The following is a 12172-nucleotide window of genomic DNA, read 5'->3' on the forward strand; positions in this document are numbered from 1 at the left end:
TAATATATGAAGTACGCGCGGGGGTGCTAGCCCCCGCGCGGTTCTGTAGTTTTGGGATGCATAGGGCGGGATTTCTCCCCTCCTCCCCCCAGGGCCCGATTAACCAGGCGTGGCCCTGAAGACCCACCAGGTTTGGGGGGATCTTGGCCCCCTGGACTAGGAGTTCAGCCCAGGGGACCTGTGGCTAGCTGTCCTGCCCAGAGCCCCCAACATACCAGTCAAAGACCCAGAAATCCTGGCATGCGGAGTGGTCTGAGCCCAGCTGTGCCTCTGTAGTTTTGGGATGCATAGGGCGGGATTTCTCCCCTCCTCCCCCCAGGGCCCGATTAACCAGGCGTGGCCCTGAAGACCCACCAGGTTTGGGGGGATCTTGGCCCCCTGGACTAGGAGTTCAGCCCAGGGGACCTGTGGCTAGCTGTCCTGCCCAGAGCCCCCAACATACCAGTCAAAGACCCAGATATCCTGGCATGCGGAGTGGTCTGAGCCCAGCTGTGCCTCTGTAGTTTTGGGATGCATAGGGCGGGATTTCTCCCCTCCTCCCCCCAGGGCCCGATTAACCAGGCGTGGCCCTGAAGACCCACCAGGTTTGGGGGGATCTTGGCCCCCTGGACTAGGAGTTCAGCCCAGGGGACCTGTGGCTAGCTGTCCTGCCCAGAGCCCCCAACATACCAGTCAAAGACCCAGAAATCCTGGCATGCGGAGTGGTCTGAGCCCAGCTGTGCCTCTGTAGTTTTGGGATGCATAGGGCGGGATTTCTCCCCTCCTCCCCCCCAGGGCCCGATTAACCAGGCGTGGCCCTGAAGACCCACCAGGTTTGGGGGGATCTTGGCCCCCTGGACTAGGAGTTCAGCCCAGGGGACCTGTGGCTAGCTGTCCTGCCCAGAGCCCCCAACATACCAGTCAAAGACCCAGAAATCCTGGCATGCGGAGTGGTCTGAGCCCAGCTGTAGCAATTTTATCTTAAACTATTGTTACTCTGTTGCTAAGGACTTCCACTGATATTTTTATTTCATCTCTCAAAATATTTAGCTCTGTCACTTCTGCTTGTAGTTTTCTCAAACTTTGTTGTGTGTGAATATATTTATTAATGTTTGTGTTTTGTCTGTAACATTTAAAAATTTTATATAATATTTATTGGTACAAATGTTAATTACAAGTCTTCACAGTTATATTTAAGGTACATAGTGAGAGTGAATTAGGGCATTTCCAACTACCAGTGTTGACTTCCCTCCACCCCTGTTCCCAGCATGCATCCCATACCTCTACCCTTAGACTCCTGGACTGCTAGTGTAAAAGTCCATTTTGTGTATAGCTTGTTGTGTTTTGGGTATATTGATTATATTGTCACTAATTTTTCTTTGGGTATTTAAGTCTTACCATTTTTTATTTCCACTCAATGTTTCTGAGACTGCTTACCCCTGGTACCATACATTTTTTTCTAAATTTATGAGGCAGAGCAAAATGATTTAGGGTATATGGTTTTGTTAAAAAATAGTAAATAATAGCCCATGTCTAGAAGCTATAAATATAAATGTAAAAGAGGAAAGAAAAAGTAAAACAAAACAAAATAAAAATAAAGGATAGGGGGAATAATATGGCAAGCTTTTTTGGCATAGGCACAGTAAGTATTGGGGAAATTGGAAATTCCCTGATCTAAGAGATAAAGTGTTTCTCCACCCTTGAAGCATACTGTCATGAGTCCATCTACAGTCTCCAGACCTGTTCATTGTTGAACCCAGAGGTCATTGTATGGTTCCAGAAAACATTCTGCTCAATTCTGATTGTCAAAGTCAGTCTTCTGTAATTAGAAGATCTTGGTTTTTCCACAGGTCCTAGGACGAAGTCTAGGATAGTGTCTTTCTTTATGGTTCCAGAAGTTCTGCTCAGTTATGGTTGTTGCAGTCAGTCTTCTGTAATTAGTGATCTTATTTTTGCACAGATTAAAGGATGGAGTGTCTTCTGATTTCATCTCACCACTAGGTGATGAGGTGGGACAACCTGCCTTTAGATCAGTGCTTCGCAATTATTTTCTGTCATGACTCCTAGGAAGAAGAAAACATTTTTCACGCCCCCAGCATGACTGTAAATAGTATTTTTATTTAAAAAATTTAACCTGAAAAACAAAAATATATAAAATAATTTAAGCTGAGTTTTTAATCAGAGATGATGTCTGGATTAATGGCTATAATGACCATGTTTTGCAATGCATAGCTTTTTGAAGCGGGGTTTAAAGCAGGACACAGCAACTCTCAGTTACAGAGACATACAGAGACATAAACACGGTGCTTAGCTTGTTATGACAGTGTTTGCTGATGTCAAACGTGCCTCCCTTTACGGAGCCTTGCCCCCCTGGGAGGCGTGCCCCACTATTTGAGTAGTACTGCTTTACATCAAGTTGTTGCTGTTTCCTCATAGTCAGGTTTTCATATGAACATACCCTGGAGTAAATTTGGTGCCAGAGCTGCATTAGGGCTCCTCTGGGGGGAGTGTACTTCCTGGTGCTGTTGCAGGAAACTGTGTCAGTTCTAAGTTTGGAATACGAGGTTCTGGGTTAGATGGTCCTTGTCTGATCTTGTGAAGTCTAAGTCGAGTTCCTCTAACAAAAGTTCAGTGTGGTAAGTGCTCCTGTATTATAAACTTTATGAGATTTTGTCCCTAGTAGATAGCACTTGTTTCTATGCATAAGATTTCCCCATTTTAGGTGTGCCTATGCCATATTATATTATTGTTGCTTTAGGGGTAAAAATAGCAGGCTATCAAGTCTCTGTGCCCTGGTTTTGACCTGACATTTTATCCCAAGCAAGACTTTTATTCTAGAATTTCATATTAAGAGAGCCAGTACAAGCAAAGATAAATAAATTAATGAATAAATATTAAAAAAGAGAAAAAAGTGATGGAGGAAGTTACCTTTATATTTGGAAATAGAACACTAACAGGTATGACTATTAAGGACTTAATAGAAAATATAGATATCCCAATTAAGTCTTTTTAAATAGCCTGGGGGTGAGATCCAGGACACATTTTAGTCCCACACTGTGGTCTTATTGAGTCTGAGAAATGGTTTGCAGCTGTAAGGGATTGTGTAATATACTAGAGCTGGGGGTTCTTCTGACTCTGAATCTGGTAACATGCACCAGTCCATTGGGGGTATGTGTGAGAAAAATGACCACATAGAATGAATCAGCAGAAGTGATGGTTGCAGCTTCTTGCCAGAGTTGATGGTGCTTTATTGGGGCAGGGGATCAGTCTTGGTTCCTTGTGTTTTAAGAACTGAGTGTAAAGAAGGTTACATGGGAGAGATAATGAAAAAGGACTGAGGGAGTAAGATGAGAGGATAGGAGTATTGAATGGTGGGGTGAAAGTATAATATATAAGAGAGGCTATAAACAATATAGACATTGCTTGTTTACAGTATAGATTAGGCAAACATAGAGAAGTCCACTGCATACAAACTCATACTCACTTATAGACAACCATTAGATATCTATTCATATGTTGTTGTTGGATCCTTATAGGATTGGCTGGAGCACTTAAGAAGTAATATAATTAAGAAAAAATGAATAAAAATAGCTTAGGAAAGAAAAAAGAAGAGGAAAACTATAGAGAAATACATAAATTAATTGTGTCATTACTTCAGAGGGGAGAGATTTTCCAATTTCTTGGCACTTTGTCGATGGCAGGGATGAACTTTGCTAAATAAAGCTTTCAGTGTTAGATTGTGCATTCTTCATTTTAGGATAAACATAATTTTCCTGACTACCAGTATGGTAGTAAGTATTATAAGAGGAGTTTAACCTATGAGTATCATCCACTATATCTTGTTCATCGAGGTTCCTTTCCTGGAAATAAACTGTCAGTGTAGGTATTATGATATAGTAGTACCATAGTTTGAATTGAAAAAGAAAAGGAAAAGTGAGGAGAAAAACTTAAAAAGGAATAATATTAATTTGCAAAAACATATTCAATGAGTGGGACCTGTAATACAAGTCTATGGTGTGCAGTTGTCTATTTTTTTTTATTTAAACACCTTGATTACATACATGATTGTGTTTGGGTTTCAGTCATAAAAGGAACACCACCCATCACCAGTGCAACATTCCCATCACCCAAGTCCCAAATCTCCCTCCTCCCCCCCCAACCCCCGCCTGTACCCTAAACAGGCTCTACATTTCCCTCATACATTCTCAATATTAGGACAGTTCAAAATGTAGTTATTTCTCTAACTAAACTCATCACTCTTTGTGGTGAGCTTCCTGAGGTGAGCTGGAACTTCCAGCTCTTTTCTCTTTTGTGTCTGAAAATTATTATTACAAGGGTGTCTTTCATTTTTCTTAAAACCCATAGATGAGTGAGACCATTCTGCGTTTTTCTCTCTCTCTCTGACTTATTTCACTCAGCATAATAGATTCCATGTACATCCATGTATAGGAAAATTTCATGACTTCATCTCTCCTGACAGCTGCATAATATTCCATTGTGTATATGTACCACAGTTTCTTTAGCCATTCGTCTGTTGAAGGGCATCTTGTTTGTTTCCAGAGTCTTGCTATGGTAAATAGAGCTGCAATGAATATAGGTGTACGGAAGGGGTTTTTGTATTGTATTTTTGTGTTCCTAGGGTATATTCCTAGGAGTGGTATAGCTGGATCGTATGGGAGCTCGATTTCCAGTTTTTGGAGGAATCTCCATATCGCTTTCCATAAAGGTTGAACTAGACAGCATTCCCACCAGCAGTGGATAAGAGTTCCTTTCTCTCCACATCCCCGCCAACACTGTTTATTCTCATTCTTTGTGATGTGTGCCATTCTCTGGGGTGTGAGGTGGTATCTCATCGTTGTTTTGATTTGCATCTCCCTGATGATTAGTGATGTGGAACATTTTTTCATGTGCCTTTTGGCCATGTGTATTTCTTCTTTGTCAAAGTGTCTGTTCATTTCTTCTCCCCATTTTTTGATGGGGTTAGATGTTTTTTTCTTGTAAAGTTCTGTCAGTGCCTTGTATATTTTGGAGATTAGCCCCTTATCTGATGGGTATTGGGTGAATAGTTTCTCCCACTCAGTGGGTGGCTCTTGTATCCTGGGCACTATTTCCTTTGAGGTGCAGAAGCTTCTCAGCTTAATATATTCCCATCTGTTAATCTCTGCTTTCACTTGCTTGGAGAGTGCAGTTTCCTCCTTGAGGATGCCTGTAATGTCCTGGAGTGTTTTGCCTATGTGCTGTTCTATATATCTTATGGTTTTGGGGCTGATATCGAGGTCTTTAATCCATTTGGATTTTACCTTTGTACATGATGTTAGCTGGGGGTCTAAGTTTAATTTTTTGCAAGTGGCTATCCAATTGTGCCAACACCACTTGTTGAAGAGGCTTTCCCTGCTCCATTTAGGATTTCCTGCTCCTTTATAAAAAATTAGATGGTTGTATCTCTGGGGAACATTTTCTGAGTATTCAAGCCTATTCCACTGATCTGAGGACCTATCCTTATTCCAATACCATGCTGTTTTGATAATTGTTGCTTTGTAGTACAGTTTAAAGTTGGGAAAAGTAATTCCTCCCATATTCTTTTTCCCAATGATTGCTTTAGCTATTCGAGGGTGTTTATTGTTCCAAATGAATTTCAAAAGTGTCTGATCCACTTCTTTGAAGAATGTCATGGGTATCTTTAGAGGGATGGCATTAAATCTGTATAATGCCTTGGGGAGTATTGACATTTTGATGATGTTAATCCTGCCAATCCATGAGCAGGGTATGTGTTTCCATTTCCGTGTGTCCTCTCTTATTTCTTGGAGCAGGGCTTTATAGTTTTCTTTGTATAGGTCCTTCACATATTTAGTCAAGTTGATTCCAAGATATTTGAGTTTGTGTGGTACTATTGTGAATGGGGTTGTTTTCTTAATGTCCATTTCATCCTTATTACTATTGGTATATAGAAAGGCCATTGATTTTTGTGTGTTAATTTTGTAGCCTGCCACCTTGCTATATGAGTCTATTGTTTCTAGAAGCTTTTTGATAGAGTCTTTAGGGTTTTCTAAGTAGAGTATCATGTCATCTGCAAACAGTGAGAGCTTGACTTCTTCCTTTCCTATCTGGATTCCCTTGATATCCTTTTCTTTCCTAATCGCTATAGCAAGTACTTCCAGTGCTATGTTGAATAGGAGTGGTGAGAGAGGACAGCCTTGTCTTGTGCCAGAATTCAGAGGGAAGGCTTTCAGTTTTTCTCCATTGAGGATAATATTTGCCACTGGCTTGTGGTAGATGGCCTTCACTATATTGAGAAAGGTTCCCTCCATTCCCATCTTGCTGAGAGTTTTGATCAAGAATGGGTGTTGGACCTTATCAAATGCTTTCTCTGCATCTATTGATATGATCATGTGGTTTTTATTTTTCTTGTTATTGATGTTGTGTATTATGTTGATAGATTTACGGATGTTAAACCAGCCTTGCATTCCTGGGATGAAACCTACTTGATCGTAGTGGATGATCTTAACGAGGCATTGAATCCTATTTGCCAGGATTTTGTTGAGGATCTTTGCATCTGCATTCATCAGTGATATTGGTCTGTAATTTTCTTTTTTGGTAGCGTCTCTGTCTGGTTTAGGTATCAAGGTGATGTTGGTTTCATAAAAGCTATTTGGAAGTGTTTCTGTTTGTTCAATTTCATGAAAGAGTCTTGCCAAGATTGGCAGTAGTTCCTCTTGGAAAGTTTGATAGAATTCATTAGTGAATCCATCTGGACCTGGGCTTTTGTTTTTCGGCAGACATTTGATTACTGTTTTAATTTCATCAATGGTGATGGGGGTGTTTAGATATGCTACATCCTCTTCCTTCAACCGTGGAAGATTATAAGAGTCCAAGAATTTATCCATTTCTTCCAGGTTCTCATTTTTAGTGGCGTAGAGTTTTTCAAAGTAGTTTCTGATTACCCTTTGAATCTCTGTCATATCAGTAGTGATCTCTCCTTTTTCATTCCTGATACGAGTTATCAAGTTTCTCTCTCTCTCTCTTTCTTTGTTAGGTTTGCCAGTGGTCTATCAATCTTGTTTATTTTTTCAAAGAACCAACTTCTGCTTTCGTTGATCTTTCGGATTGTTTTTTGAGTTTCCACTTCGTTGATTTCTGCTCTCAGCTTTGTTATTTCCTTCTGTCTTCCTATTCTTGGGTCCTTTTGTTGAGCATTTTCTAGTTCTATTAGCTGTGTCATTAAGCTACTCAGGTAAGCTCCTTCTTCCTTCCTGATGTGTGCTTGCAAAGCTATAAATTTTCCTCTCAGTACTGCTTTTGCTGTGTCCCATAAGTTCTGAGAGTTTGTGTCTTTATTGTCATTTGTTTCCAGGAACCTTTTTATTTCCTCCTTGATTTCATCTCGGACCCACTGGTTATTGAGCATGAGGCTGTTTAACTTCCAGGTGTTAAAGTGTTTCTTCTGAGTCCCTTTGGAGTTCACAAATAATTTCAGAGCCTTGTGGTCAGCGAAGGTAGTCTGCAAAATTTCTATCCTCTTGATCTTATGGAGGTATGTTTTATGTGCCAGCATGTAGTCTATCCTGGAGAATGTCCCATGTACATTGGAGAAGAATGTGTATCCAGGTTTCTGGGGATGGAGTGTCCTATATATATCCACTAGGCCTCTTTCTTCCATTTCTCTCCTCAGGTCTAGTATATTCTTGTTGGGTTTCAGTCTGGTTGACCTGTCCAGTGTTGACAAAGCCGTGTTAAGGTCCCCCACAATTATTGTGTTGTTGTTGATATTATTTTTCAGATTTGTCAACAGTTGTATTAAATATTTTGCTGGCCCCTCATTCGGTGCATATATGTTTAGGAGAGTGAATTCTTCCTGCTCTACGTACCCCTTGATTAATATAAAATGTCCGTCTTTGTCCCTTACAACCTTCCTGAGTATAAAGTTTGCATTATCTGATATTAGTATGGCCACTCCAGCTTTTTTATGGGTGTTGTTTGCTTGGATAACTTTTCTCCAGCCTTTTATTTTGAGTCTATGTTTGTTCTGACTATTCAGGTGCGTTTCTTGTAGGCAGCAGAAGGTTGGGTTGAGTTTTTTGATCCATTTAGCCACTCTGTGTCTCTTAACTGGTGCATTTAGTCCATTGACGTTGAGAGAAAGAATTGTCCTGGGATTTAACGCCATCTTTATTTCAAAATTTGGTGTGTCTTTTGGGTAGTCTTGTCTTAGATTAGGTCTTTCAGTTTTTCTCTTAAGACTGGTTTTGTGTCTGTGAAGTTTCTGAGCTGTTTTTTGTCTGTGAAACCATGTATTCTTCCATCAAACCGGAAAGTGAGTTTTGCTGGGTATAGTATTCTGGGTGAAGCATTCATTTCATTCAGTCTTGTCACAATATCCCACCACTGCTTTCTGGCATTGAGCGTTTCTGGTGACAGGTCTGCTGTAAATCTCAGGGAAGCTTGCTTGAACATGATTTCCCCTTTTGATCTTGCTGTTTTCAGAATTCTGTCTCTATCTGTGGGATTTGTCATTGTGACTAGGATGTGTCTTGGGGTGGTTTTTCTGGGGTCTCTTTTGGTTGGTACTCTTCGGGCATGCAGGATTTGATCACATATATTCTTTAGCTCTGGAAGTTTCTCTTTAATGATGTTCTTGACCATTGATTCTTCCTGGAAATTTTCTTCCTGGGTCTCTGGGACTCCAATGATTCTTAAGTTGTTTCTGTTGATCTTATCATAGACTTCTTTTTTCGTCTGTTCCCATTCTTTGACTAATTTTTCCATTGTCTGCTCATTTGCTTTAAGTTTTTTGTCCAATCTCTCCTGCTGTATGGAATTGTTATGTATCTCATCTTCCACAGCACCAAGTCTATTCTCAGCTTCTGATACCCTGTCCCAGAGCTTATCCATTTTGTCATTCACTCATTTACTGACTTTTTCAGTCCTGTTAGTTGACATGTTATTTCAGTTTGGAGTTTTGTCATTTCTGCCTTCATATTTTCTTGGTTCTTATTAGTGTTCTGTTCAACTCGATCCATGGTTTCTTGGAGTCTGTTGAGCACCTTCCATATTGCTAGTCTAAAGTCCTTATCTGAGAGGTTGATTAGTTGTTCAGTCATTATCTGGTCCTCAGAATTGTCATCTTCATTCTCTATGTCTGATGCTGGCCTGCGTTGTTTCCCCATTGTCACACTTGTATTGTGGGTTTTTCTACGTGTTGTAGTGATATTCATTGTCTATATGATGTAGGCAGCACACTCCTCTGGCTCCTCCCTTTCTGGATGGGCTGACTTGCCTCTAAGGGAGGGGAGTCCTCCGTGGATGAAGCCTCACACTGGGTCAAATCTTAGGCCCGAGCATGCAACAGAGAAGACAGTCCAGAGAGAAATGTTTGCTTCTGTGATATAGCGCCGTTCTTAGTGTGATTTTTCCTTCTTGTTGCAATGGAGTTCTTTCCTTAGAAAGAGTGCAAGGCCGCGTAGCGAAGCGGAGCGGCCGTGCTTCTCTGAGCCTCTTTTTGCCCCACTCGCAAGAGTTTCACGCAAGAGGACAGTAGACAGACATAGACAGGTCACACTCACAGTCTTTCACAGCTGAGCCCCACTGGGCCGGTGTGCTTTTGCAGATTTTCCCCGCCTGGTGTCACACACAGGGAGCCAGCTTTTGCAAAGGTTAGCCGGTTTTTATGCTCTGAAGTCCCTCCCTGAAAATGGCGTCTGGGCGAGCGAGGTTTCTGGAGGCTCTTTTTGCCCCACTCGCAAGAGTTTCATGCAAGAGGACAGTAGACAGACATAGACAGGTCACACTCACAGTCTTTCACAGCTGAGCCCCACTGGGCCGGTGTACTTTCGCGGATTTTCCCCGCCTGGTGTCACACACAGGGAGCCAGCTTTTGCAAAGGTTAGCCGGTTTTTATGCTCTGAAGTCCCTCCCTGAAAATGGCGTCTGGGCGAGCGAGGTTTCTGGAGGCTCTTTTTGCCCCACTCGCAAGAGTTTCACGCAAGAGGACAGTAGACAGACATAGACGGGTCACACTCACAGTCTTTCACAGCTGAGCCCCACTGGGCCGGTGTACTTTTGCGGATTTTCCCCGCCTGGTGTCACACACAGGGAGCCAGCTTTTGCAAAGGTTAGCCGGTTTTTATGCTCTGAAGTCCCTCCCTCGCAGTTGTCTATTTTTGTGACCTCAACAGTCATAAAATTGAGGTCATATTAGAAGAAAAATTGAAATGCAAATGGGTTGATTGAAGTATTTTATCATGATATTGTCACAATGAGCAATGTTTATGTAGTTTAATATGCTAGAGCATGAAATTGCAAAATTAGGGTATCCAACCTATATTTCCAAGACCCTTTGTGGACAAAGAAGTTGAAGAATTATTTTATACATAATTAAATTTAGACATTAAAGTATACTGATAGTAAGCACAGCAATGGGAGACTCTAGCTTCCAATAATTTTTTGCACATGATTTTGTGGATAAAACATTATTATAGGATTTTGTAGTGTGGGGATGATTGAACATCAGTTCAATCTAAATTGCTATTTCCATTGTTGTAGGTTTCTTTGTGGTGCAAGAGAGAGTAAAGGCTTTGTGTTTCTCCTCTTTCACTTGATGTGACCACTTCTCACTATATCCTGGTGCTTATGGTGTTCAGATTACTTACCATTTAGATTATTTTGTTTCTTTATGGAGTTATTATAAATGCCACATATAAGTGATATCATTCTGTATTTCTCTTCTTCTGACTTACTTCATTTAACATAATATATTCCAGTTCCATTCATGTTGCTGCAAATTGAATGATTGTAGTTTCTTACTGCTACATACTATCCAACTTACTTCATTTAACATAATATATTCCAAATTGAATGATTGTATTGTTTCTTACTGCTACATAGTATTCCATTTTGTATATATACCACACCTTCATGATCCACTCATCTGTTATTGGACATATAGTTTGATTACAAGTCTTGGCTAGTGTACTGAGTGTTGCAATAAATATTGGTGTGCATACATAATTTTGGATGGATGTCTTTCTATCTTAGGATAGGTGCCCAGGAGTGAGATTGCTGGGTTATATGGCAGATCAATATTGAGGTTACTGAGAACCCTCCATACTATTTTCCATAGGGGTTGGACCAGGCAGCATTCCCACCAGCAGTGGATGAGTTTCTTTCATTTTTTATAATTTTTATTTAAATCAATGTGAATTACAAGTCTTTCACAGTTATATTTAAGGTACAGAGTGAGAGTGAATTAGGGCAATTCCCACCACCAGAGTTGACCTCCCTCCACCACGGTTCCCAGCATGCATCCCATAACTCCACACTTAGCCCCCTGGACTGCTAGTGAAACAGGTCCCTTTTGTGTATAGCTTGTTGTGGTTTGGGTTTCATGATTCTATTGTCATTAAATTTGGGTTGTGTATTTCAGTCTATTTTTTATTTCCACTCAATGCTCATGACACTTCTTTGCCCCTGATACCATCCACATTTTTACCTCAGTTTTTAGGAAGACATAGATATATGAGGCAGAACAAGATTATTCGTGTTCCATGGTTCTGATTAAAAAGAAAGGAAAGCAGGTGGAAGCTTCTGTCTAAAATATAAATATTAATTTTAAAAAAAAGAAAAAAGAGGGGGCTGGTATGACGAATTTTTTCCTTTTAATAATAATTTTTATTTGTTGATAAAAATGCATCACATAGTTGGCATAACTGATAATAATAAATTTTTTTCAGGAAAATCGAAAGCAACATGATTAGAAAATAAAAAATTGAAAGAAAAAATAAAGAGATGGGAGATAAAGGGAAGAAAATGTTCAGTGGCAAGTATTTTTTGAAAATTATTGAATTGCCAATGAACTCATTAAAGCACTAAGAAAGTCTAGTAAGCTCTTATTTCTTGTAAAGAATGAGAGTTAAAATACAGTAAAAATGGTGTGGGTGGCAATTGTTTTCATGGGCACAGCAAAATATGGGGGAATTGGAAGGGAAAAGCCTTGACCTAAATACAAGGAGACCTTACCCCTGAAATTTTCTGGCATAAGACTGACTCAGGGCTTCAGGCATACTAGGCTATCCAACTCCTGATTCATTCTCTGTGGTCCTGGTAAAAAAAAATTGTGCAGTTTCGCTGTTGTTGGTATCAGGTTTCTGTAGTTAAATATTCAGGTTTCTGTGTGAGTTTTTGTTTGTTTGCTTTTGCA

At 40.4% G+C, this 12172-nt stretch overlaps 1 protein-coding gene across 1 annotated transcript in view; it reads left to right on the forward strand.

The window, feature by feature from the left end:
• The first annotated feature begins 7335 nt into the window (after positions 1 to 7335).
• Positions 7336 to 12172, forward strand: part of PCDH11X (protocadherin 11 X-linked) — a 1221358-nt gene continuing 1216521 nt past the window's right edge. The window contains exon 1 of the mRNA XM_049766592.1: positions 7336 to 7341. The gene's annotated coding sequence lies outside the window, so the exon portion shown is untranslated. The remainder of the gene's footprint in view (positions 7342 to 12172) is intronic.

This window comes from Suncus etruscus, chromosome X (genome assembly GCF_024139225.1).
Source record: "Suncus etruscus isolate mSunEtr1 chromosome X, mSunEtr1.pri.cur, whole genome shotgun sequence".
NCBI classification, from domain to species: domain Eukaryota; kingdom Metazoa; phylum Chordata; class Mammalia; order Eulipotyphla; family Soricidae; genus Suncus; species Suncus etruscus.